Raw genomic sequence first — 27,349 nt, forward strand, 5'->3', positions numbered from 1 at the left:
GAGGAAGTGGGGTAAGCGTGCCGGCCTGCTAGTAAGACTGTTACTACACTGTTTCAAGAAGCTACCCCCCACCCCCACCCTTCCTAGCTTACTCCTAGCAAATGTACAATCTCTGGAGAACAAGATGGATGAACTCAGACCACGGCTCGGCTTCTAGCATGAACTGCTGTGCACTCTGCTTCACAGAAATGTGTCTCAACACATTCATTCCCGACTGCGCACTTCAGGCTGATGGTCCATCGTGTGGACCATACAGCATCCTCAGGAAAGACAAAGGGTTGGAGAGGTTTGCTTTTTAATCAACAACTTGTGGTGCATAGACATTGCAACCCTGGGCAACCATTGCTTCCAAACCTTGAACACCTCACCATCAAATGCCACCCGTTCTATCTACCAAGGGAATTGCCCGCTGCTGTACTAACTGCTATGTACATACCGCCACAAGCAAATGTTGAGGAAGCTCTGGATGTGCTGTACTCCACCACTAACACCCTGGAGAATGAATACCCCGAGGCCCTGTTTATTGTAACTGGTGACTTTAATCAAGCCAATCTAAGGAAGGTGTTGCCCAAGAACCACCAGAACATTACTGCTCCACCAGCGGTCCGAACATTTTAGAACACTACTACACCACTGTGAAAGATGCCTCCCACTCCATCCCCCGCCCTCATTTCGGGAACCCCGACCACAATGCCGTGTTTCTTCTCCCGGCTTACAGGCAAAAGCTCAAGCAGGAGATCCCCCCTTGCGGATACAGGTCCAGTGCTGATCGGAGGAGGCAGAGGATCAACTCCGGGTCTGTCTGGAATCGGCTGATTGGGCCGTGTTCAAACAGGCCACAAGTACCTTTGACGGGTACGCCACCACCATCACAGACTTTATCAGCAAGTGTGTGGAGGACTGCACACCGAGGGAGTCAATCCGGGTGTTCCCCAACAGGAAACCCTGGATGAATCAAGACATACAGAACCTGCTAAAAACAAGGCGTGAGGCCTTCAGATCAGGAGACCCACTCAAATATAAGGAATCCAAGTATGACCGTCGCAGAGCCATTAAGACAGCCAAGGACCAAAACTGATCCAAACTAGAGACTCAGACAGACACCCAGCGAATATAGCAAGGACCTGAATGACATCACAGGTTCGAAAAAGAGACAGTGTAAGAAAACAGACGAAGACACATCCCTCCCAGATTGTCTCAACACCTTCTATGCTTACTTTGAGCAGAGTTTCGACAGAGAATTAACATCTATTCTGACAAGGAGACAGTGAGGTCTGCAGATGCTGGAGATCAGAGTTGAGAGTATGTTGCTGGAAAAGCACAGCAGATCAGGCAGTATCCGAAGAGCAGGAAAATCAACGTTTCGAGCGGAGACTCTCAGCTACCTTCTCCCCAAACCCACACCCTTCCCATTTATCTCCACCCCCAAGACTCCCAGCCCCATTCCTGATTAGATTAGATTCCCTACAGTGTGGAAACAGGCCCTTTGGCCCAACCAGTCCACACAAACCCTCCGAAGAGCAACCCACCCAGACCCATTTCCACTCTGACTAAAGCACCTAACAATATCGGCAGTTTAGTATGGCCAATTCACATGCCCTGCACATCTTTGGACTGTGGGAGTCACCCAAGGCTGGAATCAAACCTGGGACCTTGGTGCTGTGAGGCAGCAGTGCTAACCACTGAGCCACCGTGCTGCCCCAAGGACTTTGGCCTGAAATGTTGATTTTCCTGCTCCTCGGATGCTGCTTGACCTGCTGTGCTTTTCCAGCAACACACTCTCAAATTTATTCTGACAAGTCCCCATGAACCTATCCCAACAGTCACTGCATCAGAGGTCAGATCAGTTTTCCTTCGTGTGAATCCAAGGAAAGCAATGGGACCAGACATAGTACCAGGCCGTGCACTCAGAGCATGCGCAGATCAACTGGCAGAGGTCTTCTCGGACATCTTCACCCTCTCCCTGCAGCAGGCCACTGTCCCTGCCTGTTTCAAGAGGGCCAACATCATCCCTGTGCCTAAGAAGGCTCATGCAGCATGTCTCAATGACTACCGCCCAGTGACCCTAACTTCGGTGTGCATGAAGTGCTTTGAAAGGCTGGTCATGGCATTAATCAACTCCCGTCTCCCCAATATTCTTGACCCACTCCAATTTGCCTATCGGACCAATCGATCCACATCATATGCCATACCACTTACCCTTCATTCCTTCCTAGAACATCTTGACACCAAGAACTGTTACACAAGAATCCTACTCATTGACTACAGTTCAGCCTTTAACACTATTACTCCCTTGAGACTGATTACTAAACTGAGTGATCTCGGACTAAGCCCCACTCTCTGCTACTGGATCCTCAGTTTCCTGATCCACTGGCCACATTCAGTGAAGATTGGGGACAATGTTTCATCCTCACTAACACTCAACACTGGAGCCCCCCCCAGGGGTGCACACTCAGCTCCCTACTATACTCACTGTATACCCATGACTGTGTCACCAAATACCAGACTAATGCCATTTACAAGTTGGCTGATGACACCACCATAGTCGGTCGAATCTCAGATGGCGACAAAACAGACTACAGATGGGGGGTGGAAGACCTGGAAAAATGGTGCACGGAGAACAATGCCGGCAAAACCAAGGAACGCATTGTTGACTTTCGGCGGGATGTTACTCATGCCCCCCTACACATTAACAACACAGAGGTGGAACAAGTGGAGAGTGTCAAGCTCCTGGGAGTGGCCATCCACAACAAGCTTTCCTGGACTCTTCATGTGGATGCACTGGTTACAAAGGCCCAACAACGTCTCTTCTTCCTCAGGCAGCTGAGGAAATTTGGCATGACGGTGAATACCCTTACCAATTTTTATAGGTGCGCCATTGAGAGCATTCTGTCTGGATGTATCGCTACCTGGTATGGCAATTGTCGCATTCAAGATCGGATATGGTTACAAAGAGTGGTGAATTTGGTCCCGATAATCACAAAAGCCAACACCCTCTATAGAATCCATTTACTAGGCCCAATGTCAAGAAAAGGCCGCCAGCATTTTCAAAGATCCATCCCACCCTGGTAATGTTTTTCGACAACCTCTACCATTGGGGAGAAGGTACAGAAGCCTGAACACACGCACCAGCCGGTTTCACAACAGTATCTACCCTACTGTGTCAGAATACTGAATGGACTCACAAACTCTTAACATTCACCTGTACCTGTGTTTTTGTTTTTGCCGCTGTTTACCTATTATTTACTTATCTATGCTACTTAATTCTGTGATCTGTCTGTATTGCTCACAAGACAAAGCTTTTCTCTGTGCCTCTGTACAAGTGACAATAAATTCAATCCAATTCAATTCAATTCGATTCTTCAATTTCATTTGACATCCATCGAGTAGTCTTTGTTCTCCCAAACTCTCTTCCAGACATTTTCATTTATCCACACTTTATACCTTTGTGCTGCCTGTAAATTAATATTGTGTCCCTCCTTTCCTAAGGCCAGATCATTTATATAAATTATGTTCTCCATCAAAATGTAATATATATCCATTTGAAATGGGGGGGGGGGGAGGAAACCATTGGGGCCTCTTTAGTCTACTTCATGATTCACTAAGATCATGGCTGATCAGTTTGTGTTTTGACATTCCCATCTATCCCTGGTAATCCTTGATTCCCTGCCTAACACAAATCTATCCACCTCTGCCTTAGACATATTCAATGACCAGGAGAAATTGAGGACTGCAGATGCTGGAGATCAGAGTCAAAAAGTGTGGTGCTGGAAAAGCATAGACGGTCAGGCAGCATCCGAGGATCCAGGCAGCATTCAATGACCACACTTCCACTGCCTTCTCAGGCAGAGAATTTCAAAATCTCACACCCTCTGAGAGCAGAGAAAACTGTTCTTCTCTGTCTTGACAGGGTGAACTCTAGTTTTTAAGTGTCCCCTAGTTCTGGACTGACCCACAAAAGGAAACATTCTTTCCATGTACACCTTGTCAAGACCGTTCAAGATCAAATAAACTTCGGTTAGATTACCCCTCACTCTTCTAAATCATAGTGAAAATATATGCAGAATGTCCAAACTTTTCTTACCAGACAACCCACTTATTCCAGATATTGATCTAGTAAATATCCTCTGAATCACTTCCAACGCACTTACATTACTTCCTTAAATCAGGAGACAAAAATTGCAAGTGTTTAGGATGTGATGTCACTGACATACTGTATACTAAAGTACAACATGTTCAATCCCTCTTATAATAAAAAACAGTATTCCATTAATCTTCCTGATTAAATGCTGTGCCAGCATCCTAACAGTGGTTTAGTGGTTAGCACTGCAGCCTCACAGCGCCAGAGACGCGGGTTCGATTCCAGCCTCTGACAACTGTCTGTGTGGAGTTTGCACATTCTCCCTGTGCCTGCGTGGGTTTCCTCCAGGTGCTCCGGTTTCCTCCCACAGTTGCAAAGATGTACAGGTTAGGTAGATTGGCCATGCTAAATTGCCCATAGTGTTGGGTGCATTAGTTAAAGGGAAATGGGTCTGGGTGGGTTGCTCTTCGGAGGGTTGGTGTGGACTTGGTGGGCTGAAGGGCCTGTTTCCACACTGTAAGGAATCTAATCTAATCTAACTTTTTGAGACCCTTGCACCAGAACACATCAATCCTTCTGCATCTTAGAATATTGCAGTTATTCTCCATTTCAGTATTACTATCGCTTTATTCTTTCTGTCAAATTGAACAGCTTCACATTTTTATACATTATATGTCATCTGTGGGTGAGGCAATGGCCTAGTAGTATTATTGCTTGACTGTTAATCCAGAAATTCAGCTAATGTTCTGGGAATCAGGGTTCCAATCCATCATGAGAGATGGTGGAATTTGAACTCCGTATAAAAAATCCAGAATTAGAGCGCCTAATGATGACCATGAATCCATTGTCAATTGTCATAAAAACTCTCTGGTACACTAATGTCCTTTAGGGAGGGAAATCTGTTATCCTTACCTGGTCTTGCCTTACCTGGTTATCCTTACCTGGTTATCCATGGGGATAAAAGGGTCCTTCTCAGGATGGCACCAACGACAAATGGTATTCTGCAAGACTCAGTGTTGGAACTACAATTTTTTACTTTATACATTAATGATATTTGCAGACGATACAAAGGTAGGTAAAAGGACAGGAGGAGGTGGGGAGGCTGCAGAAAGATTTGGACAGGTTAGGAGAGTGGGCAAAGAAGTAGCAGATGAAATAAAGCTTGGGAAAATGTGAGGTCATGCACTTTAGTAGGAAGAATAGAGGCATGGACTATTTTCTGAATAGCTAGAAAATTCAGAAGTCTGAAGTGCAAAGAGACTTGGGCATTCTAGTCTCGGAGTCTCTCAAAGTAATCTTATAGGTTGAGCCATTAGTTAGGAAGGCAAATGCAATGATGGCATTTACTTTGAGAAGACTTGAATATAAAAGCTGAGGCATATTTCTGAGGCTCATAAGGCTCTAGTCAGATGATGAAAAGCTAAACACTTGAGGAACATTTGAGTACTCTGTGTGTAATACTCAGAGTTTAGAAGGATAAGGGGGTATGTAATTGAAACATACAGAATACTGAATGGCCTGGACATTCCATTAGTAGGAGAGACTAGGATCCAAGGGCACAGCCTTAGAGTAAAGGGAAGAACTTTTAGAACAGAGATAAAGAAAAACTTCTTCAATCAGAGAGTGGTGAATCTATTGCCACAGAAGGCTGTAGAGGCCAGGTCATATTTAAGACTGATATAGATAGGTTCTTGAGTATCAAGGGGATCAAGGGTTATGGGGAGAAGGTGGGAAACCTATCAACTGTGATTGAATGGTGGAGTAGACTTGATGGGCTGAATGGCCTAATTTCTGCTCCTATGTCTTATGGTCTTATGTGACCCCAAGCCCACGGCAATGTGATTGATTCATAACTGTCTAAAAGCAAATTACTGCAGATGCTGGAATCTGAAACCAAAAGAGAATATGCTGGAAAATCTCAGCAGGTCTGGCAACATCTGTAAGGAGAGAAAAGAGATGAAAGTTTGAGTCTAGCTGACCCTTTGTCAAAGCTGAAAACTCTGAGTATTACACCTAGAGTCCTCAAATATTCCTCAAGTGTTAAGCTTTTCATCCCTGGACCATTCTCATGAAGCTCCTCTGAACATGCTCCATGGCCAATACATTCTTCCTGAGATATGGGGCCCAAAACTGTGCTCAATACTCCAAATGTGGTCTGACCAGAGCCTTATGAGCCCCAGAAGTATGCCTCAGCTTTTATATTCAAGTCCTCTCAAAATAAATGCCATCATCCTTTGGGCAATAAATGCTAGCCTGGCTAAGGAACATAGAACATAGAAGAATACAGCGCAGTACAGGCCCTTTGGCCCTCGATGTTGCGCCGATCCAAGCCCACCTAACCTACACTAGCCCACTATCCTCCATATGCCTATCCAATGCCCGCTTAAATGCCCATAATGAGGGAGAGTCCACCACTGCTACTGGCAGGGCATTCCATGAACTCATGACTCGCTGAGTAAAGAACCTACCCCGAACATCTGTCCTATAGCTACCCCCCCTTAATTTAAAGCTATGCCCCCTTGTAATAGCTGACTCCATACGTGGAAAAAGATTCTCACTGTCGACCCAATCTAAACCCCTAATCATCTTGTCCACCTCTATCAAGTCACCCCTAAACCTTCTTTTCTCCAATGAAAACAACCCCAAGTGCCTCAGCCTTTCCTCATACGATCTTTCTACCATACCAGGCAACATCCTGGTAAACCTCCTCTGCACCCGTTCCAGTGCCTCCACATCCTTCCTATAGTATGGCGACCAAAACTGCACACAATACTCCAGATGCAGCTGCACCAGAGTCTTATACAACTGCAACATGACCTCAGTACTCCGGAACTCAATTCCTCTACCATATGCCTCAGTACGCCATATGCCTTCTTCACCGCACTATTTACCTGGGTGGCAACTTTCAAAGATCTGTGTACATGGACACCAAGATCCCTCTGCTCATCCACACTACCAAGTATCCGACCATTAGCCCAGTACCCCATCTTTTTGTTACTGTTACCAAAGTGAATCACCTCACACTTAGCTACATTGAACTCCATTTGCCACCTTTCTGCCCAGTTCTGCAGCTTATCTATATCCCACATCCTTCCTCACTGTCTACAACTCCTCCGACTTTCGTATCATCCGCAAACTTGCTCACCAAACCTTCTAACCCCTCCTCCAGGTCATTTATAAAAATGACAAACAGCAATGGTCCCAAAAGAGATCCTTGCGGAACACCGCTAGTGACGGCACTCCAAGATGAACCTTTGCCATCAACTACTACCCTCTGTCTTCTTCCAGCCAGCTAACCCCTAATCCAAACCTCCAACTCACCCTCAATGCCATACCTCCGTATTTTTAGCAGTAGTCTACCATGGGGAACCTTATCAAACGCCTTACTAAAATCCATATACACCACATCTACCGCTTTACCCTCGTCCACCTCCTTAGTCACCTTCTCAAAGAATTCAATAAGGTTTGTGAGGCACGACCTGCCCTTCACAAAACCATGCTGACTATCCTTGATCACATTATTCCTATCCAGATGTTCATAAATCCTATCTCTTACAATTCTCTCTAAGATTTTGCCCACAACAGAAGTGAGACTCACCGGCCTATAGTTACTAGGGTTATCCCTACTCCCCTTCTTGAACAAGGGAACCACATTTGCTCGCCTCCAATCTTCTGGCACTACTCCTGTAGACAACGAGGACATAAAAATCAAGGCCAATGGCTCTGCAATCTCCTCCCTTGCTTCCCAGAGAATCCTAGGATAAATGCCATCAGGCCCAGGGGACTTATCTATTTTCACCCTTTCCAGAATTTCCAACACCTCATCTCTACATACCTCAAAGTCATCCATTCTACTTAATTGTGACTCAGTATTCACATTGACAACAATGTCCTGTTCCTGACTGAATACTTACGAAAAGTATTCATTCAGTGTCTCCCCAATCTCTTCAGCCTCCACACGCAACTTCCCACTACTATCCTTGACTGGACCTATTCCTACCCTAGTCATTCTTTTATTCCTGACATACCTATAGAAAGCCTTAGGGTTTTCCCTAATCCTACCAACTAAGGACCTTTCATGTCCCCTCCTTGCTGCTCTTAGCTCTCTCTTCATGTCCTTCCTGGCTACCTTATAACTCTCAATCGCCCCAATTGAACCTTCACGCCTCATCTTTACATAGGCCGCCCTCTTCCATTTAACAAGGGATTCCAATTCCTTATTAAACCACGGCTCCCTCACACGACCCTTTCCTCCCTGCCTGACGGGTATATACTTATCAAGGACACTCAATAGTTGCTCCTTGAACAAGCTCCACATATCAATTACGCCCTTGCCTTGAAGCTTACTTTTCCAAGCCACACATCCTAAGTCATGCCTCACCGCATCATAATTTCCCTGCCCCCAGCTATAACTCTTGCCCTGTAGTGCACACTTATCCCTCTCCATCACTAGAGTAAAAGTCACCGAATTGTGGTCACTGTCCCCAAAGTGCTCACCTACCTCTAATTCTAACACCTGGCCTGGTTCGTTACCCAGAACCAAATCCAGTATGGCCTCACCTCTTGTTGGCCTGTCTACATATTGTGTCAGGAAACCCTTCTGCACACGTTGACCCATCTAACGAACTTGAGCTATAGCTTTCCCAATCAATATCAGGAAAGTTAAAGTCCCCCATAACAACCACCCTATTACTTTCACTCTTCTTTGAATCATCCTCGCAATCCTTTCTTCTACGTTTCTAGGACTATTAGGAGGCCTGTAAAAAACTCCTAACAGGGTGAGCTCACCTTTCCTATTCCTAACCTCAGCCCAAACTACCTCAGATGGCGAGTCTTCATCCATCGTCCTTTCCACAGCTGTAATACTATCTTTGACAAGCAATGCCACACCTCTCCCTCTTTTACCCCCACCTCTGACCCTACTAAAACATTTAAACCCTGGAACCTGCAACAGCCAATCCTGTCCCTGTTCTACCCATGTCTCTGTAATAGCCACAACATCGAAGTCCCAGGTACCAACCCACGCTGCAAGTTCACCTACCTTATTTCGTATACTTCTTGCATTGAAGTATACACACTTCAAGCCACTTTCCTGTTTACAGGCACCCTCCTTTGAAATTGATGCCATGTTCCTAACCTCCCTACACTCCAGGTCCTGCACCCTAAAGCTACAGTCTAGGTTCCCATGCCCCTGCAGAGTTAGTTTAAACCCCCCCCCAAGAGCACTAGCAAACCTCCCACCAAGGATACTGGTGCCCCTCAGGTTCAGGTGCAGACCATCCTGTTTATAGAGGTCCCACCTTCCCCAGAAAGAACCCCAGTTATCCAAATACTGGAATCCCTCCCTCCTGCACCATCCCTGTAGCCACGCATTTAACTGTTCTCTCTCCCTATTCCTCGACTCTCTATCACGTGGCACGGGTAACAAACCAGAGACAACAACGCTGTTCGTTCTAACCTCATCATGATGTGATGGATACCCACATCATGTGAGCAAATAAGAAAAAAAAAACTATCTGCCAGGTTTTTGCCCAGTCACAGCCTGTCTCATCTATCTGCAATTTCTTTGTCTTCTTCAGAAATACTTTTATCTTTGTGTTGTCAGCAAATTTAACCATTATGTCTTCACTCTCCTCTTAGGTGTCATTGATGTAGATTATGAAAAGCTGAGGCTCCGGCACTGGCCCTGATAGAATTACACCTGGGGCTCTGGCAGTTCTGTATAATGTTTTGTAAGGTCTGACAGGGGTGCCCAGGATCAAATAGAACAAGGGAACAGATTAACGCAATATATTAGTTAAAGGATAGTTGGATGGGCACTTGATATATATATTATGGGCACCAAGTAATCAGGAATGTTTGATCGTATCGTGTGTGAGTTGAGATAAAACTCTGACTTGAAAAATATTTGCCTGGAACCTAACTAACCAGGATTTAATCTCTGATATTTGACACCATAAGTGCCAGGGATCTGGGTTGGTTCTTCCTCGGCCTTTTGTGGAACCACGTGAATGACGTTTGTTAAGGAGAGGTAATGGTGTCATGCGAATATGACTGGACTAGTATTCCAGCACACCAGGCTAATGTTCTGGGGATATGCATTCAAATCCACAGGAAATGGTGACATTTTGAATCAGTAAAAAAAACTAGCATAAAATGGTGATCAAGTAACAATTTTTCATTGTCATAAAAGCCCATCTAGTTCACTAATGTCCTTTAGAGATGGAAATCTACCATCATTGCATGGTCTAGCCTATCTGTAACTCCAGATCCACAGCAATGTGGTCAGTTCTTAAATGTCCTCTGGGCAATTAGGAATAGGCAATAAATAATAATTGAGCTAATGACGCCCACATCATGTGATTAAAAAAAGTCCAGCACACTCAACCTTGAAGGAGGGAAGTAATAACAAGAACATTACACCTCAATCTCAGGCAGTCTTGTGCTGTGGTAGTTTAGCACTCCAGTATAAATGCTTCAATCATCTGGCTTGTCCTACTCATCCAAGCTGATACCTCTTTATCAAGCAAACTGGTATTGGTCAATAAGGTAGTTTTTAAATTGTCTTAAAAGGAGAAATGAAAGGCAGAGAGGTGAGCAGGTTTACAGAGAGTATTCCAGATCTTACAGCTTGGCATCAGAACACCTTGCCATCAACCATTTTTTAGAATAGAATCCCTACAGTGTGGAAACAGGCCGTTTGGCCCAGCAAGTCCACACTGATCCACCGAAGAGTATCCCACCCAGACTCACTACCCTAATACTCTACATTTACCTTTAACCAATGCACCCAAACTACACATCCTTGAACACCATGGACAATTTAGCATGGCCAACCACCTAATCTGCACATCTTTGGATTGTGGGAGGAAATCGGAACACCTGGAGGAAACCCACGCAGACATGGGGAGAATGTCTGTGTGGAGTTTGCACAGTCACCCAGGCTGGAATCAACCATCTTTTGGGGTAGAAGTGACCTGTACAAGAAGGGCGGTTTCACCTAAATTGGAAGGGGACTAATATACTGACAGGGAAATTTGCGAGAGCTGCTCGGGAGGATTTAATCTAGTAAGGTGAGTGGGGTGGGACCCAGGGAGACAGTGAGGAAAGAGATCAATCTGAGACTGGTACCATTGAGAACAGAAGCGAGTCAAAAAGTCAGGGCAAGCAGGGACAAGGTAGGACAAATAAATTAAACTGCATTTATTTCAACACAAGGGGTATAACAGGGAAGGCAGATGAACTCAGGGCATGGCTAAGAACATGGGACTGGGATATCATAGCAATTACAGAAACATGGCTCAGGGATGGGCAGGACTGGCAGTTTAATGTTCCAGGATACAAATGCTACAGGATGGATAGAAAGGGAGGCAAGAGTGGAGGGAGAGTAGCACTTTTGATAAGGGATAGCATTACAGCTGTGCTGAGGGAGGATATTCCCTGAAATACATCCAGGGAATTTTTTGGGTGGAACTGAGAAATAAGAAATGGATGATCACCTTATTGGGATTGTATTATAGACCCCCTAATAGTCAGAGGGAAATTTGAGAAACAAAATTGTTAGGAGATCTCAGTTATCTGTAAGAATAATAGGGTGGTTATGGTATAGACTGGGACTGCCATAGTGTTAAAGGTTTAGATGGAGAGGAATATGTTAAGTGTGTACAAGACAAGTTTCTGATACAGTATGTGGATGTACCTACTAGAGAAGGTGCAAAACCTGACCTACTCTTGGGAAATAAGGCAGGGCAGGTGACTGAGATATCAGTGGGGAAGCACTTTGGGGCCAGCGATCATATTCTATTAGATTTAAAATAGTGATGGAAAAGGATAGACCAGATCTAAAAGTTAAAGTTCTAAATTGGAGAAAGGCCCATTTTGACGGTATTTAGGGCAAGAACTTTCGTAAGCTGATTGGGCGCAGATGTTCGAAGGTAAAGGGACGACTGGAAACTGGGAAGCCTTCAGAAATTAGATGACAAGAATCCAGAGAAAGTATATTCCTGTCAGGGTGAAAAGAAAGGCTGGTAGGTACAGGGAATGCTGGATTACTGAAGAAATTGAGTGTTTGGTTAAGAAAAAGAAAGAAGCATATGTAAGGTATAGACAGGACAGATTGAGTGAACCCTTAGAAGAGTATAAAGGAAGTAGGAGTATATCTAAGAGGGAAATCAGGAGGGCAAGAAGGGGACATGGGATAGCTTTGGTAAATAGAATTTTGGAGAATCCAAAAGGTTTTTACAAATGCATTAAGGACAAAAAGGTAACTTGGGAGAGAATAGGGCCCCTCAAAGGTCAGCAAGGTGGCCTTTGTGTGGAGCCACAGAAAATGGGGGGGATACTAAATGAGTATTTTGTATCAGTATTTACTGTGAAAAAGGATATGGAAGTTATAGACTGTAGGGAAATAGATGATGACATCTTGGAAAATGTCCAGATTACAGAGGAGGAAATGCTGGGTACCTTGAAATGGGTAAAGGTGAATAAATCCCCAGGACCTGATCAGGTGTACCCGAGAACTCTGTGGGAAGCTAGAGAAGTGATTGCTGGGCCTCTTGCTGAGATATTTGTATCATCGATAGTCACAGGTGAGGTGCCGGAAGACTGAAGGTTGGCAAACGTGGTGCCACTGTTTAAGAAGGGTGGTAAGGACAAGCCAGTGAACCTGACGTTGTTGGTGGGCAAGTTGTTGGAGGGAATCCTGAGGGACAAGATGTACATGTATTTGGAAAGGCAAGGACTAATTAGGGATAGTCAACATTACTTTGTGCATGGGAAATCATGTCTCACAAACTTGATTGAGTTTTTTGAAGAAGTAACAAAGAGGATTGATGAGGGCAGAGCGGTGGATGTGATCTATATGGACTTCAGTAAGGCGTTCAACAAGGTTCCCCATGGGAGACTGATTAGCAAGGTTAGATCTCATGGAATACAGGGAGAACTAGCCATGTGGATACAGACCTGGATCAAAGGTAGAAGAGAGAAGGTAGTGGTGGAGGATTGTTTTTCAGACTGGAAGCCTATGACCAGTGGAGTGGCACAAGAATCGGTGCTGCGTCCTCTTATTTTTTGTCATTTCCATAAATGATTTGGATGCGAGCATAAGAGGTACAGTTAGCAAGGTTGCAGATGACACCAAAATTAGAGGTGTAGTGGACAGCGAAGAGGATTACCTCAGATTACAACAGGATCTTGACCAGATGGGCCAATGGGCTAAGAAGTGACAGATGGAGTTTAATTCAGATAAATGCGAGGTTCTGCATTTTGGGAAAACAAATCTTAGCAGGACTTATACACTTAATGGTAAGGTCCTAGGGAATGTTGCTGAACAAAGAGACCTTGCAGTGCAGGTTCATAGTTCCTTGAAAGTGGAGTCGTAGGTAGATAGGATAGTGAAGAAGGCGTTTGGTATGCTCTCTTTTATTGGTCAGAGTATTGAGTGCAGGAGTTGGGAGGTCATGTTGCGGGTATACATGACATTGGTTAGGCCACTGTTGGAATATTGCGTGCAATTCTGGTCTCCTTCCTATCGGAAAGATGTTGTGAATCTTGAAAGAGTTCAGAAAAGATTTACAAGAATGTTGCCAGGGTTGGAGGATTTGTGGTTTTGGAAGAGGCTGAACAGGATGGGGCTGTTTTCCCTGGAGCATTGGAGGCTGAGGGATGACCTTATAGAGGTTTATAAAATTAGGAGGGGCATGGATAGGGTAATAGGCAAAGTCTTTTCCCTGGCGTCAGGGAGTCCAGAACTAGAGGGCATAGGTTTAGGGTGAGAGGGGCAAGATATAAAAGAGACCTAAGGGGCAACGTTTTCACATGGAGGGTGGTATGTGTATGGAATGAGCTGCCAGAGGAAGTGGTGGAAGCTGGTACAATTGCAACATTTAAGAGGCATTTGGATGGGTATATGAATAGGAAGGGTTTGGAGGGATATAGGCCTCCAAATAGGATATAGATTTGGAGGGTGCTGGCAGGTGGGACTAGATTGGGTTGGGCTATCTGGTCAGTATGGACGGGTTGGACTGAAGGGTCTGTTTCCATGCTATACATCTCTATGACTCTATGTCCCTAGCACAGTGAGACAGTAATGCTAACCACTGACCCACTGTGCCATCCCAATTTTGAAGAGATTAGAATCAAGAATTCCAAAGAGGGCAGAAATGGGGATGTGCAGTGGTTATGAGGCTGGAGGAGTTTCAAAGACTGGTGAGACGAGAACTTGGGTGGCTTTCAAGATTAGTTTAAAATTGAGGCATTTTTTGATTAAAAGTGAGTGTCGATCACTGAGCTCAGGGGTCGCATTGAGTCATGGTGTGGGCAACAGAGTTTCCATTTGAAATGCTAATAAAGGCTTGCATGGGGGTTTCAGATATACCAAGCCAGAGGTGAAATCTGGTAGAAGCAGAAATAGAAATGAAATAGAAAAAAATTGTAAATCAATGCTCAGTTGAGAGTCAAAGAGGCTACCAAGTTTAAGTTGTCTGTTTGAGTTTCAGTCAATGGCTATAGGTTGCAAAAGGAATAGACTCTGAAATCAAGTATTTGATTTGATACTTGTCATGTTTTGTTGTTCGATAATTAGTAGCAAATAAAAATAGTTTTATTATTTATACCAAAAAGTGAATTATACTGAAAGTGGGAATTGGTCAGTGCTAAAGAAATGTTATCATCTTTCGTTATTTAGATATTTGAGCTGTGTTTATGGCAATTTTTCTTGATATTATTTGGCAATGATACAGAGCTTCAGCTCCATCTTTGTCCTAGCAAACAATTTAAGTTGTGAGAGATTTTGAAATGGAAGACCAGATTGGAAAGCAATCTAATTGAGCTTTTAAAAGGAATCCTGGTCTTTATAATGGCTTCAAAAAAGCAAACCATTGACTTTAGTGCTGTCTAACTCTATTTGGTTTAACATGACACATTATTAATGAAAATGTTTTGATACTTTCACATAAACAATAACATTCTGTGAGAGATTATAAACAAGGAAATGAGAGAGTTCTTTGAAGAGAAAGAAAATCTGCAAGGCTGGGGAGCATTTGTTATTATCTGCTACCTGGAGGGCTTAAAGCCTGTGCTGGTTAAGTCTAGAACAATTTACCAATCTCACTGCAGAATGAGGATGTGGTTATAAAATGGCAGTACATTATTCATATCATTTCCCTTGCACAGACTAAGCAGAGAAACTTGCAGAATTGCAAAATGATTCCCTTTAAATGCAGCAATTACCAAACAATATTTCATTTTTGAAGCATTTATTGTAGAAAGAATGAGAATCAATTTGATTTGAAAAATAAGTCAAATCATAATTAGTACAAAGATCAACGCTGCAGATGGAACTGTCCTTAAAACAGATGTCAATCCCATGCGTGTTTACACTGCCCATTTCACCTGTATGAAACAAATTTCAATCACAGTTTCTCCAAACTTAGATCTTCCTGATGAGAATTCCAATCCATTTCCTTCAAAGAACTGACCAATCCACTGCAGGGGGCAGTCATCTTCTAAACAGGGTACCACTCATTGCAATCTCATGTACAATTGAACCTCTTTCTGGAACTTTCTTAATTCTCAGATCCTATTATTCATGTTAATCCTTTGGTACTAGCTAAACTGCCTTTATCTTTGAAAGGTATTAACAAGTCTAGGCACTGAATCACTTAGGAAAGTGAAAAAAAAACACCAGTCCCCAAGTTTCCTCCTTGCTGACCATCTTTCCTCTCAACATATCAACCATTTGGCTTCCATATTTTGAAATTTTACCCTGTTGGATCTACTTCCAGGTCAAGGTTCAACAGGACAAATATTTCCTGTTATTCAAAAATGATAATTGACCCTGCCACAAATGATAGGGAGTCATAAAGGTATTTTTCAAACATTTTAAAAATAATTACGGAATTTAAAACACTAAATTATTTCTTTTTATATAGTTGCCGCTTTGGGGTCAAAGTCCTTCACTCAACTGATATTAATTGGAGTCAAATACCATGACAATTTGTTGTGGTTCTGTTCGCCGAGCTGGAAATTTTTGTTGCAAACGTTTCGTCCCCTGTCTAGGTGACATCCTCAGTGCTTGGGAGTCTCCTGTGAAGCGCTTCTGTGGTGTTTCCTCCAGCATTTATAGTGGCCTGTCCCTGCCGCTTCCGGTTGTCAGTTTCAGCTGTCCGCTGTAGTGGCCGGTATATTGGGTCCATGACAATTTGTATTTATGTAGTGTCTTTCATGAAGTAAAACATCCCAAGGTACTCATCAGGAGCATTATGAAAAACAAAGTACTTTTTTCTGTGGCATGTAATTGTTCCCACCCATCATTGATGAAAATATTTGATGGTGCTTCCATCCAGGATCTGTGAGCTGCCCTGCACCAGTTCAATACCAGGAGCAGTGTTTGTCACTTTAAGTCAAGAATTTCATCCCTCCCTTGGGAAGAACTCCAGCTTTAGAGATCTACTTGCCAGTCAGATGGTCAGTAGCTCTGTGGTCCCAGCAGCATTAATCAGGAACAGCATAGTTGACTGACAGTCCTGGCAAAGAACCTGGACTCAGAGAAAAGTCTACAGTGTCACTGGTTGGGACCAGGCTGACAAGGCTTGAATGCAAAGTCGCAATCTGGAATGAGAGGCCAATGGGGACGGTAAAGATGAAATTATAACCTTGGGTAGTGTAGGAGGGCACCTCTGATGGGCCCAGAGAACACACCCTACAAAGGAGATCACACCCCATATCCAGCTTGCCCCACTTCAATCCACACAGCTGATGCTGAAGAGCTTTCCTCAATTGGTAAAGCACTAATTGACATCTGAAGAAGCTGATAAATGCATTTTACTGGGCAATAAGGGCCACAATATTTCCAAGAGTAGGCAGCCAGCTTGCTAATCTCCTGACTCTGTAGCATTTCTGATTGGGTGGCCATCCCACTACCTACCCAAACCAATGAAATTTGTGAGTCATTCACTGTCAAAGCTGATGGTGACAGGGTGTAAAATTCAGCCACTAACAGCAAAGCAAGTTAGGGGATATTAGGGCAGTCAACATAACCTTTATAAAAACATTTTCGAGGGGGAAAGAAAGGTCGAAAAATTTAGAGAGATGGTCAGTAGTGTGAGTAGTTGCAGATAGTTTGATAGGGACAAAGAGAGATAGTTGACCTTTATCAGAGTTACAGAGTTCGATCTTACTATTCTGAGTTTCAGAGTTCTAACTTTGGTGGTAGAGGTCTACATTCCCTCTAATTGTTCCTGCTGCTCTGGAACCAGAAGTCAGTGCCAGTTGGGTTGTGTGTACTGTGGCAGACCCCGTAAGTGGCTGTACAGCTAAGTGGGATCATTGTTTGTGGTCTTGTGGTTAGGATTTGGCACATTCCCCACCGTGGACCAGGTTCAGTTCCTGGTCATGGAATAAATGTTCATTCTCATGTCCAAAAATTGTTTGATAAGGTACCAGATATTAAGTTGCTTAATATAATAAGAGCTTGCGGTGCTCAGGGTAGTTCTTTAGCATGACAGAGATTTGGCTGACTCATAGAAGACAGAGAGTTGTGATGAAGGAAGTCATTTTCAGTGTGGCAACCTCTAACCAGTTGAGTGCTACAGGGATCAGTGCTGGGGCCACAATGATTTATTATATAGTTAAATAACTTGAATGATGAACAATAAATTTTCTGTAGTTGACAGTGTGGTGCTGGAAAAGCACAGCAGATCAGGCAGCATCCAAGGAACAGAAGAATCAGATGTTGTCTTACCTGCTGTGCTTTTCCAGCACCACACTCTTGACTCAGATCTCCAGCATTTGCAGTCCTCACTTTCCCCTCATGAATGGACTATATAGTCAAATTTGTGGATGATACAAAAATAGGTGGGAGGCAAGTGGTGAGGATAACACAAACATTCTGCAGAAGAATGTGGTTATGTTAAGCAAATGGACAAAATCTTGGTGAATGGAATATGATTGGGAAAATATGAAGTTATACACTTTGACATGAAGAATAAAGGAGCTAGATATTATTTAAATAGATAAAGATCGCAGGAAGCTACAGAACAGATGTGTTTGGGACTCCTGTATAAATTCAGTAGGTAATAAAGAAGGCAAATGGACTGTTGACTTTAATTTAAAAAAGTAATATAAAAATAGGGAGGTCTTCATAAAACTGTACATCAACTGAAATACTGAGAGTAATTTTGGTCCCCTTATCCAAAGAAAAATGTACTAGTTGTGGAAGTAGTCAAGAGAAAGTTCACGAGGCTGATCCTGGGTATGGAGGAACTGTCTTATGAGAAGACGTTGAGTTGGTTGGGCCTTAACTTATTGGAGAAAGTGAGGACTGCAGATGCTGGAGATCAGAGCCAGAAATTGTGGCATTGGAAAAGCATAGCAGGTCAGGCAGCATCCGAGGAGCAGGAGAATCAATGTTTAGGGCTTATACTATGCCTGAAACATCGACTCTCCTGCTCCTCGGATGCTGCCTGATCTGCTGTGTTTTTCCAGTGCCACACTTTTTGAGTTTGTACTTATTGGAGTTTAGAATAATGAGGTGTCCTTGTTGAAACATAAGATTCTTAGGAGTTTAACAAGTTAGAATGCAGAGAATTTGATTTCCCTTGTGGTAGAATCTCGGACCAAAGGGCACAATGTGGGGTTGTTCATTTAACACAGAGATAAGGAAATTTCTTCTCTCAAGAGGGTGGTAAATCTGCAGAATTCTTGACCACAGCTGTTGATACTGGGTTACTAAGTATATTACAGGCTGAGGTTGATTGACAGATTTTTAGTCAATAAAGGAGAAAATGGAGCTAAGAATTATCTGATATGACTAATATGACTTCTTCAGACCCATTTCAGGTTTGAATTTTTTTCTCTCTCCACAAATGCTGCCAGACCTGCAGAGTTGTTCTGTTTTTATTTCAGATTTCCAACATCCACAGGATTTTGCTTTTATTTGAGGATTATCAGATTAGCCACGATCTCATTGAGTGGCAGAGCAGACTTGATGGGCTGAACAGCCTACTCCTGCTCTTGGTCTTATGGATTTTTCATCAACCTGGATATGCTCATGACAGGACTTCAGGTACAATGTCACAAGAACTAGTCCCTGAGATTACATCCAATTCGATAGAGAAACCAGGTTGAAGAGGCAACATTTCCTGTGATTATGATGGCGATGCAAACATCAGTGATTGGGATATAAGGGAGACTAATGTAATGAAACGGACTTGAGGATGAAGGTGCCTCAAGATGTTTGAGCTCCCTTAGTCGCAGCAATTCTCAAGAGAAATCATGGCAATAGCACCTGTGCTACCTGCATCATGCTTGTGTGAGTTACCTTGTGAAGCTCAAGCTGCTGGGCATACCAACTGCACATTTACCTCCATGATCTCAATGGTCTTAATTGGCTTCTTGTGACTGTCAGATACTGTTTACTATTGTGAATCTGTTTCTGGTAAAAGCATAAGGAGGCAAGAGTACAAACCAACCTGATACATTTAGTTTACAAATCCCAGGCTTTTCCTCAACTCCAGAGCCACCTTGAAAGGGTGGGAAGATTCTGCATTTATGTAATTTATAAGAACTGTGCCATGGCCAGTAACCTGATTGAAAAGATCCAAAAATGATATTCTAGGAAAGACGGGCAGAAATTTCAGGCATGACAACATGTTGAGGATGTTTGGAGAGGGAAGAGAAGTTAAAGCTGGGAATGGTACAAAAAGGCAAACGTTCAAACTTTGAAGTGATGGCAGTAAACAGATGATTTCAACAGTTAGAAAGTATGTAGCGATATGATAGGAGGAGTCCTGCAATATTCAGGAGGGTACAGGACTCAATGGATTATAAATTATTTAGAGTGATATTGTTTCAACAACCTTGGTGTAATGAAAGTTTGCAGCTTGTGTATTGACTATATTAGTTTAAATTCCTTAATAATTCTTTTTACTGTAACATACAATGGATTGCATCTGACATCTGCAGAGTTCTCTATTTTGTTTGTGATTGGAAGAGTGTGTCTTTTAGTGATGTCTCAAACCATTTCACCTATAGTGGATTATTTTCAAATACAGTGATTTTAGTTATTAAGCAGATTTGTTTACAGAAACCTACAGGGGCCAATGACATAGAAGACAATATAATCTACCTTTCATCGTATTGTTGACAATTAACTTAAATATTGAGAGCAATTACTGGCCTTCTTCAAATAGTGGTATAGAACATTTTAAAGGCTAACAGAACATTGGTTTAATAATTGGACTCCCTCAATATAGTACAGGAATGTTATTTTAATAATAACAAGTTCCCAATTCAGAGGTTACTACCTGACCCAAGGTGTATTTTCTATAATGCAAGTTCTTCATTGTACTGTCTGAATACATGCACAAATCAAATGCTACTTCTGAATGGTTGCACAATTTACTTTGCATATTTTTCCAAGTAGAGATCATTGGCAAGGACCTTTCATAATACCAACTATTACCAAGTCATAAAGACTCTGAATGCTCCATTAAAATTATTGGACCATTTTAACGACTTTTGTCTGAACCTATAAAAGATGGCCTGGTAATGAATGGCTGCCTTCCTGTGGTAGACATTTTAAATAACTGACAGGATGTGTTCAGTTCTACTTTGCTGATAATGTGAAATGACATTTGCAAAATTCTTGTACTTCCGTAATCTGCAGTATGCTGGGCAAGGCTATTCCAGTACTTTTACTCTAATACTGTTTATCTTGAGGTAAAACCCTACTGTGCTGAAGAAGTGAAAACAACATTAATGGTGACAGGTGAGAGCTGCACCAAAAGTTTCTACTAAGAAGTTTGGTAAAACAGCTCAGGAGATGTTTGAAAATAAACTTAATTGTTGGGTCCATCACCATGCTAAAGTAGAAGTTGAATATATGTTAGGCTTCAATGCAACCTCACTGGGCGAGAGCAGAGGGAGATACCACTGGTTTTGACAGCCACTTTGGTTTAAAATATTCTGTTATTGCAACATGTGCAGAGTCTTTGGTAACGTACATCTGAACGTTACATATGTTTAGCAGATTAGATTATGAATTCCACCCTGTGTGATGTTTGCAAACGTCACATATATAAATAGACAGCTGGGTGCTTCTTTCTGCAAAGATTCTGTGTGCAACTGTGGCAGGATGTGGGTGCTGACACAATTCCTTTTAGTAGTTAATCACATGAGCTGAAGCAGTGTTGCAGGATTGTGTGTAAGATTGTGGTTGCACTAGGCTTGACTCTGGGGTGTTCTCCGTGGAGTCCTGTTAACAGAAATCTTGAAATTGCTCGTCTCTCATTGCCTGTGGTGGAATTGCATCTACATCCCAAAGATTGTGGCATTTTCTAAATCTGATTGTGTTCAGGGTAAGCAGTTGGCTTCTAAGCTCTGTCTTTAAGAAATCAATTTGATGTGACTGTTGTCTTATGTTTATTAATATCGTAAGTCTGCCAAATGGAAAAATATCATTTTTGGCAATGTTGTGATAAACTCGTGGTGTTAGATTTTGAATATTTCTCAAATAATATGAGTCAGAGAAAAAATCCAGAAAAATTGAGATGCACTGATTCCAGAAAAATCCATGTGTTCAGTATATCCCGACAGTATCACATTACAAGATCCATTGAGTCATGTAATGTACAACATATTGTGTATAGTGTCTTGGTGCAAAGCTACAATTGGGCAACTGCTATATTTAATGCATGGGTGCCCTCTATTTTAACATCAAAGCCAACCTAATAGTTTGTATTTCAATGGGTGTTTAGTAATAGTGGTAAACATTTTTATAATCATGTTTTGACACACTTAAAATTTTTTTTCAATATTTCTTGTTTTTGAAACCATTTTTTAAGAATCTTAGCTACAAGGTACAGTTTGGTAGTCAGCTGTTTTTTGAGTTAACATTTCATCATTTGGACCGTGTTCATTGGTTCAATGCCTTAGGGCAGTTTTGTGAAGTCTCAAATATAAAAAGACAGAAAATTCTTGAAATACTGAGTGAGACACAAGGATGCTATAAAATAGTACTGATAGATTAGGTGAGTGGACAAAACCTAACAAACCTAACATGTAGAGGAATACAAAACTGTCAATTTTGGCAAGAAGGAAAACGAAGCTTATTATCTAAGTAGTGAGAGACGGCACAGTGGCTCAGTGGCTAGCACTGATGCCTCACAGCACCAGGGACCCGGGTTTGATTCCAGCCTCGGGTGACTGTCTGTGTGGAGTCTGCACATTTTCCCTTTGTCTGTGTGGGTTTCCTCTGGGTGCTCCGGTTTGCTCCCACAATCCAAAGATGTGCAGGTTAGGGTGGATAGGCCATGCTAAATTGTCCATCGTGTTCAGGGATATGTTCATTAGATGCATTAGTCAGGGGTTCATGTAGAATAATAGGGGAATGGGTCTGGGTGGGATACTCTTCAGATGGTCAGTGTGGACTTGCTGGGTCAAAGAGCCTGCTTCCATCCTGTAGGGATTCTATGATCTATGAGAGATTGCATAAATCTGACATGCAGAAACCTGGATGTCCTAATGCGTGAATCTTGGGAGTTTATTATGCATGTACAGCAAGTGAATCGGAAAGCTTAAGAATGCTATCATTTATCATAATGGGAATTAAATATAAAAATAGAGAGGTGTGCTTTACTTTGGTAAGGCATTGTGGAGACAACATCTAGGGTATTAGTTTCCCTATTTAAGGAAGAATGTAAATTATTTCAAAACAATTCAGACTAGGTTTACCAGACTAATACCTTGCCTGGGGAATTATATTATGAGGAAAGGTTTGACAAGCTGGACTTGTATCCATTGAAAGTTGAGAAGAATAAGAGGCAACTTGATTGAAACAGAGAAGATTCCAAGGAAATGTAACAAGTTGTGTGTGAAGTTTTCTCTTGTGAAAGAATCTAGATTGGGGAACATTATTTAAAGGAGAAAGTGAGGTCTGCAGATGCTGGAGATCAGAGCTGAAAATGTGTTGCTGGTAAAGCACAGCAGGTCAGGCAGCATCCAAGGAACAGGAGAATCGACGTTTCGGGCATAAGCCCTTCATCAGGCTTATGCCTGAAACGTCGATTCTCCTGTTCCTTGGATGCTGCCTGACCTGCTGAACATTATTTAAAACCAAGGGTTGCTCATTTAAGACAGAAATGTGGAGTTTTTTTTCTCTCTCCAAAAGTCTTCAGAGTTTGGAATACTCCCCCCGAGAAAAAGAGGTGAAGGAAAAGTTTTTGAAATTTTTAACGAATGAGGTGGAAGATTCGTTACTAGGGATTGGTGGGAGTGTGGAGCTGAGGTTAAATTCAGATCAATCATAACATTACTGAGTGTAGAAGGACACTGAAAGGGCTGAGTAAAAATGTACTCTAGCTCCCAACTTGGACATAAATATGTTAAGTCTGGAGAGAGAAATCGAATTATGGGCTGAATCATCTGTCTTTTTGGCTGAGAGAGTTACATTGAGGTCTTTGGAGGGCTTTTGACATGAGGCCAAATGGGACTTTTTTGCTATATCTTACCAAATACATTGCATTAAATACCTGTCTTGACCCATGGCATCTGTCACATCCAATTCTGCCTCCATTTTACCACGCGCCATTTCCAAAACAATTCATTACTCAGTGGGTATCTGCTGCAAGATTGGCATCCCTTATACCTATACCATCTCTGAAAGGCTGCTGTGCATTTGGACAAGAGTGGGCCATCAGCCATTGCTCCACACTGGTAATGTAATGGCCCAGCAATCACAATGACATGTTGCTTATTGCACAAAGCTGGCATAGCCGACACTCATACATACAACCCCATTTTCTTACCCTAGTCACCGTTTAATCACCAGCCCACATGCTTTAACTGTCCTTAGTCAGGGTCTTTAGACAGGATATATCTTGAGTTATCTCATTTCTGTCCCCAATGTCCAGTGTAGGCCCTCATCTTGTCATTATCCAGTTGGGAAATATCACACTTAGGCAAGCAATTGGATAGTTCCACACATAATATTTTATTTGCTGTCAAGTCCAGTTCACAGGTTGCAAAACTGACCACAGCAATATGAATAGAGGCTGCAAGTCACATCCACAATGCAAACAAACTGCTGGCATCATGATAAACAGCTATTTCACAGTCTTGGGTTGTTTGCAGCAACCAGCTGTAATCAACAGGAACTGGGTGTCAGTCACATCCTGTCTGCCTTGCAGTGCCTGACTCAGCCGAACTCTGTCATGGACAATGAAAGCTTTCCCCTTCGCAATGTCCTCATCCTCCTTCTTGAATGGCTGTTCCCATTCGTCCAGTTATATCACAGTGGCCTCATTGTCTGCTCCAAAGTCACTGCTCACACATCCCAGATTGTCCCAAAAAGTGGAACTATATCTTCAGCAGCCCCATCATCTGCTTCTCCATGGTTGAATGCTTGATTGAAGGGCTGGGCAGGATTGTATCTGTCCTCTTTATTGGTCAGTGAGGTATGCAATTGTATCATGAGCTATGGAAAAAGCGAGGACTGTAGATGCTGGAGATCAGAGTCAAAAAGTGTGGTGCTGGAAAAGCACAGCAGATCAGGCAGCATCCAAGGAGCAGGAGAGTAAATGTTTTGACCATAAACTCTTCGTCAGGAATGTGCCATGGTCACAGTCCTTGATTCCAGGAATCATCTTGTAAGATCCCTGGACCCTCATAATTACCTGGTACATGAGAGTGCTCCAGGTTGGAGGAGTTGTGAGAGCTGGCAGGATGATGGTCCCACACCTCCAGGAATTGTTAACCATGATCACAGATCACCTGAACATTAATGACCTGGGAGAAGTCAATGACATTCCCAAATCCTACTGCATGGGCTGCAGCACTGACCCCATCATGGGGAATGTAACGAGCTGGTGTGACTTTGCACAGATGGCATTGATAACTGCCCTGCTGTATTTGTGTGCCCAACTGAGTGATCTCTCACAAGCCACCTGTCACTTCCTAGAAGCAGCCAGTTGTGTAGATGTTCAAAGTGACTAACACCTTCACAGCCCCAGGAGAGGATGGCCTTCCCCTGCAGCCATCCTCAAGTCCCGTTCTAGCATACATAGCCTGCAGTAAACAAGATGCCTCAATCACCTCAGGAAATGGAGTTACGGCCAGAAAATTATTTTCCTCCTGTATCGAAGAGTGTGGGGCTGGAAAGGCACAGCCGGTCAGGCAGCATCTGAGGAGCAGGAGAATCAACGTTTTGAGCATAAGCCCTTCATCTTCTTTGGAAGGCAGTTGTAGCAACCAACGTCTCACCAGCAGCTGAGTGCAAGACTGTCGCTGGAAATAACACACATAAGGAGCAGAAGAGATTCTTAGGTGTCAAAACACTTGGTGGTGACATACTTTGGAGATGAGGACTACACATACTCCTCCAGATAGTGAGACAGGTAGCACACAGTTATGAGACCCATGTTTCTATCATTCATTCACCATCAGCCTGAGGAAGTGATCAACTTGGTAAAGATACTACGCTGGTTGAGTGACAAACACTTTTCATTAAGAAAGGAGTTTTGGCTGCACTTCAAACCCTTTCCTATCGCAAGCTGCATCAGTCCTGAAGCTTTTTCACTGCATTCAGAACAGACTATCAATGTATGTATCACTTCCCATTGGACTTGTAGGGGTTGCACAAGGAGCCCATCTTTGGCCAGCAGTCACCTCCTTTTGGGTCATTGCCACTCAATTCTGTGTCTAAGATGACAAGGTTTGTACATCCAGCACCAACCAGATGTTTCAATCTGCTATTGACCAATACTTGACACATCAGCACATTCACACTGCGTGTGTTGTAGGTGTGTGAAGAAACATTTACAAATAAATTGGCATTGATGTTTGCAAGCCCATTTTTAATGTAAAAACCAAACAAACTGTGGATGCTGTAAATTAGAAACATAAACAGAAATTGTTGGATAAGCTCAGCAGGTCTGACAGTATTTGTGGAGTGAAATCAGTGTTAACGTTTCGGGTTGAGTGACCCTTCCTCAGAATGCTGAGGAGGGGTCACTCGATTAAATATTTCTCCCCACAAATGCTGTCAGATGGGCTTATCTTTTCCAGCAATTCCTATTTTTCATGTATTTGCCCTTTCATTGTCCTAGCCTCCAGTAGACATGGATCTCATGATTTTGCCCATAACACAACACTGACTTCACCCACTCCGGGCATTGTTCTAGATATTTTCTAGTTGCATTTCATGTCTAGAGAATGTCAAGTGATGGTTGAGAATGCAGCTTGCAGTGGACACCATCAGTACTGGAATCTTTAAAGTTCCCTTTTAACCCCAACCCTAACCCGACAGTATATTTCCATTCAAATCTACATGTAAATACCTACTGCATCAAAATCCATCTCCAACTGTCTTCCCTGCTCTCTGAACTCCAACATTCTGCCTTAATGTTGCCCCCCCACTCTTCTGCCTGTGGAGGCCATTGACAGTAGTCATTGTCACTAACCCATCTTCCCATAGTCTGCCATGCCCTCTGATGACATACCACATACAATCCCAGTCACTTTGACTTTCCCCAACCATAGAATCACAGAATCGCTACAGTGTGGGAACAGGCCATTTGGCCCAACAAGTTCACACCGACTCTCTAAAGAGTAACCCACCCAGACCAATTCCCCTACCCTAATGCACCTAACACTATGGGCAATTTAGCATGGCCAATTCACCTGACCTGCACATCTTTGGACTGTGGGAGGAAACCAGAGCACCTGAAGGAAACCCTCACAGATGCAGGGAGAATGTACAAACTCCACACAGACAGTCGCCCGAGGCTGGAATCAAACCCGGATCCCTAGCGCTGAGGCAGCAGTGCTAACCACTGAGCCACTATGCCGCCCCATTGTTGTCCTTATTCCCACTTCCACAAAACCTTCTGCCTTTTCCCATCCCCTCCCTGCCCTCAAGCCTTGACATCCCCACCCCTTTTAGGGTGGTCATCCAGTTACCCCTTCAAGCTGCATGCACTCTTCTTAACATCAACAGATAAACCCCCACGAATGTGTTCTCTCCAGACCCTGACTGACTTTGATAAGCAGCCCTTGGATGTAACTAACCAGATTCATGACCACTGTCTTTACAGCTCCCCAGCTGATGATACACAATTCCTTTGACTGCTGCTGCGGGTGCCACAGGACTGACTATTGCCCATTCCCAGATTGTACCCGGACAGATCCCTGATTGAGAGTGTCCCAAGCTGATGACTGATCACGGCCAAGCCCCTGGATTGTGTCCCTGCTGGATGATACCAAAACACCCCG

The 27,349-nt window shown here is 43.1% G+C and overlaps 1 protein-coding gene across 3 annotated transcripts in view; it reads left to right on the plus strand.

The window, feature by feature from the left end:
* The window catches only part of LOC122564565 (uncharacterized), a 98,693-nt gene that overhangs the window by 44,094 nt on the left and 27,250 nt on the right, over window positions 1–27,349 (plus strand). Inside the window, exon 1 of one of the 3 annotated variants that reach the window (XM_043719653.2) lies at window positions 21,268–21,438. The exons of the other annotated variants lie outside the window; for them this stretch is intronic. The gene's annotated coding sequence lies outside the window, so the exon portion shown is untranslated. Of the gene's footprint in view, window positions 1–21,267; window positions 21,439–27,349 lie in introns of those variants that run through there. 3 annotated transcript variants of the gene reach the window in all.

This window comes from Chiloscyllium plagiosum, unplaced genomic scaffold, assembly GCF_037043375.1.
Source record: "Chiloscyllium plagiosum isolate Xiang-an unplaced genomic scaffold, Cpla_swu_hap1 HiC_scaffold_34, whole genome shotgun sequence".
NCBI lineage: Eukaryota > Metazoa > Chordata > Chondrichthyes > Orectolobiformes > Hemiscylliidae > Chiloscyllium > Chiloscyllium plagiosum.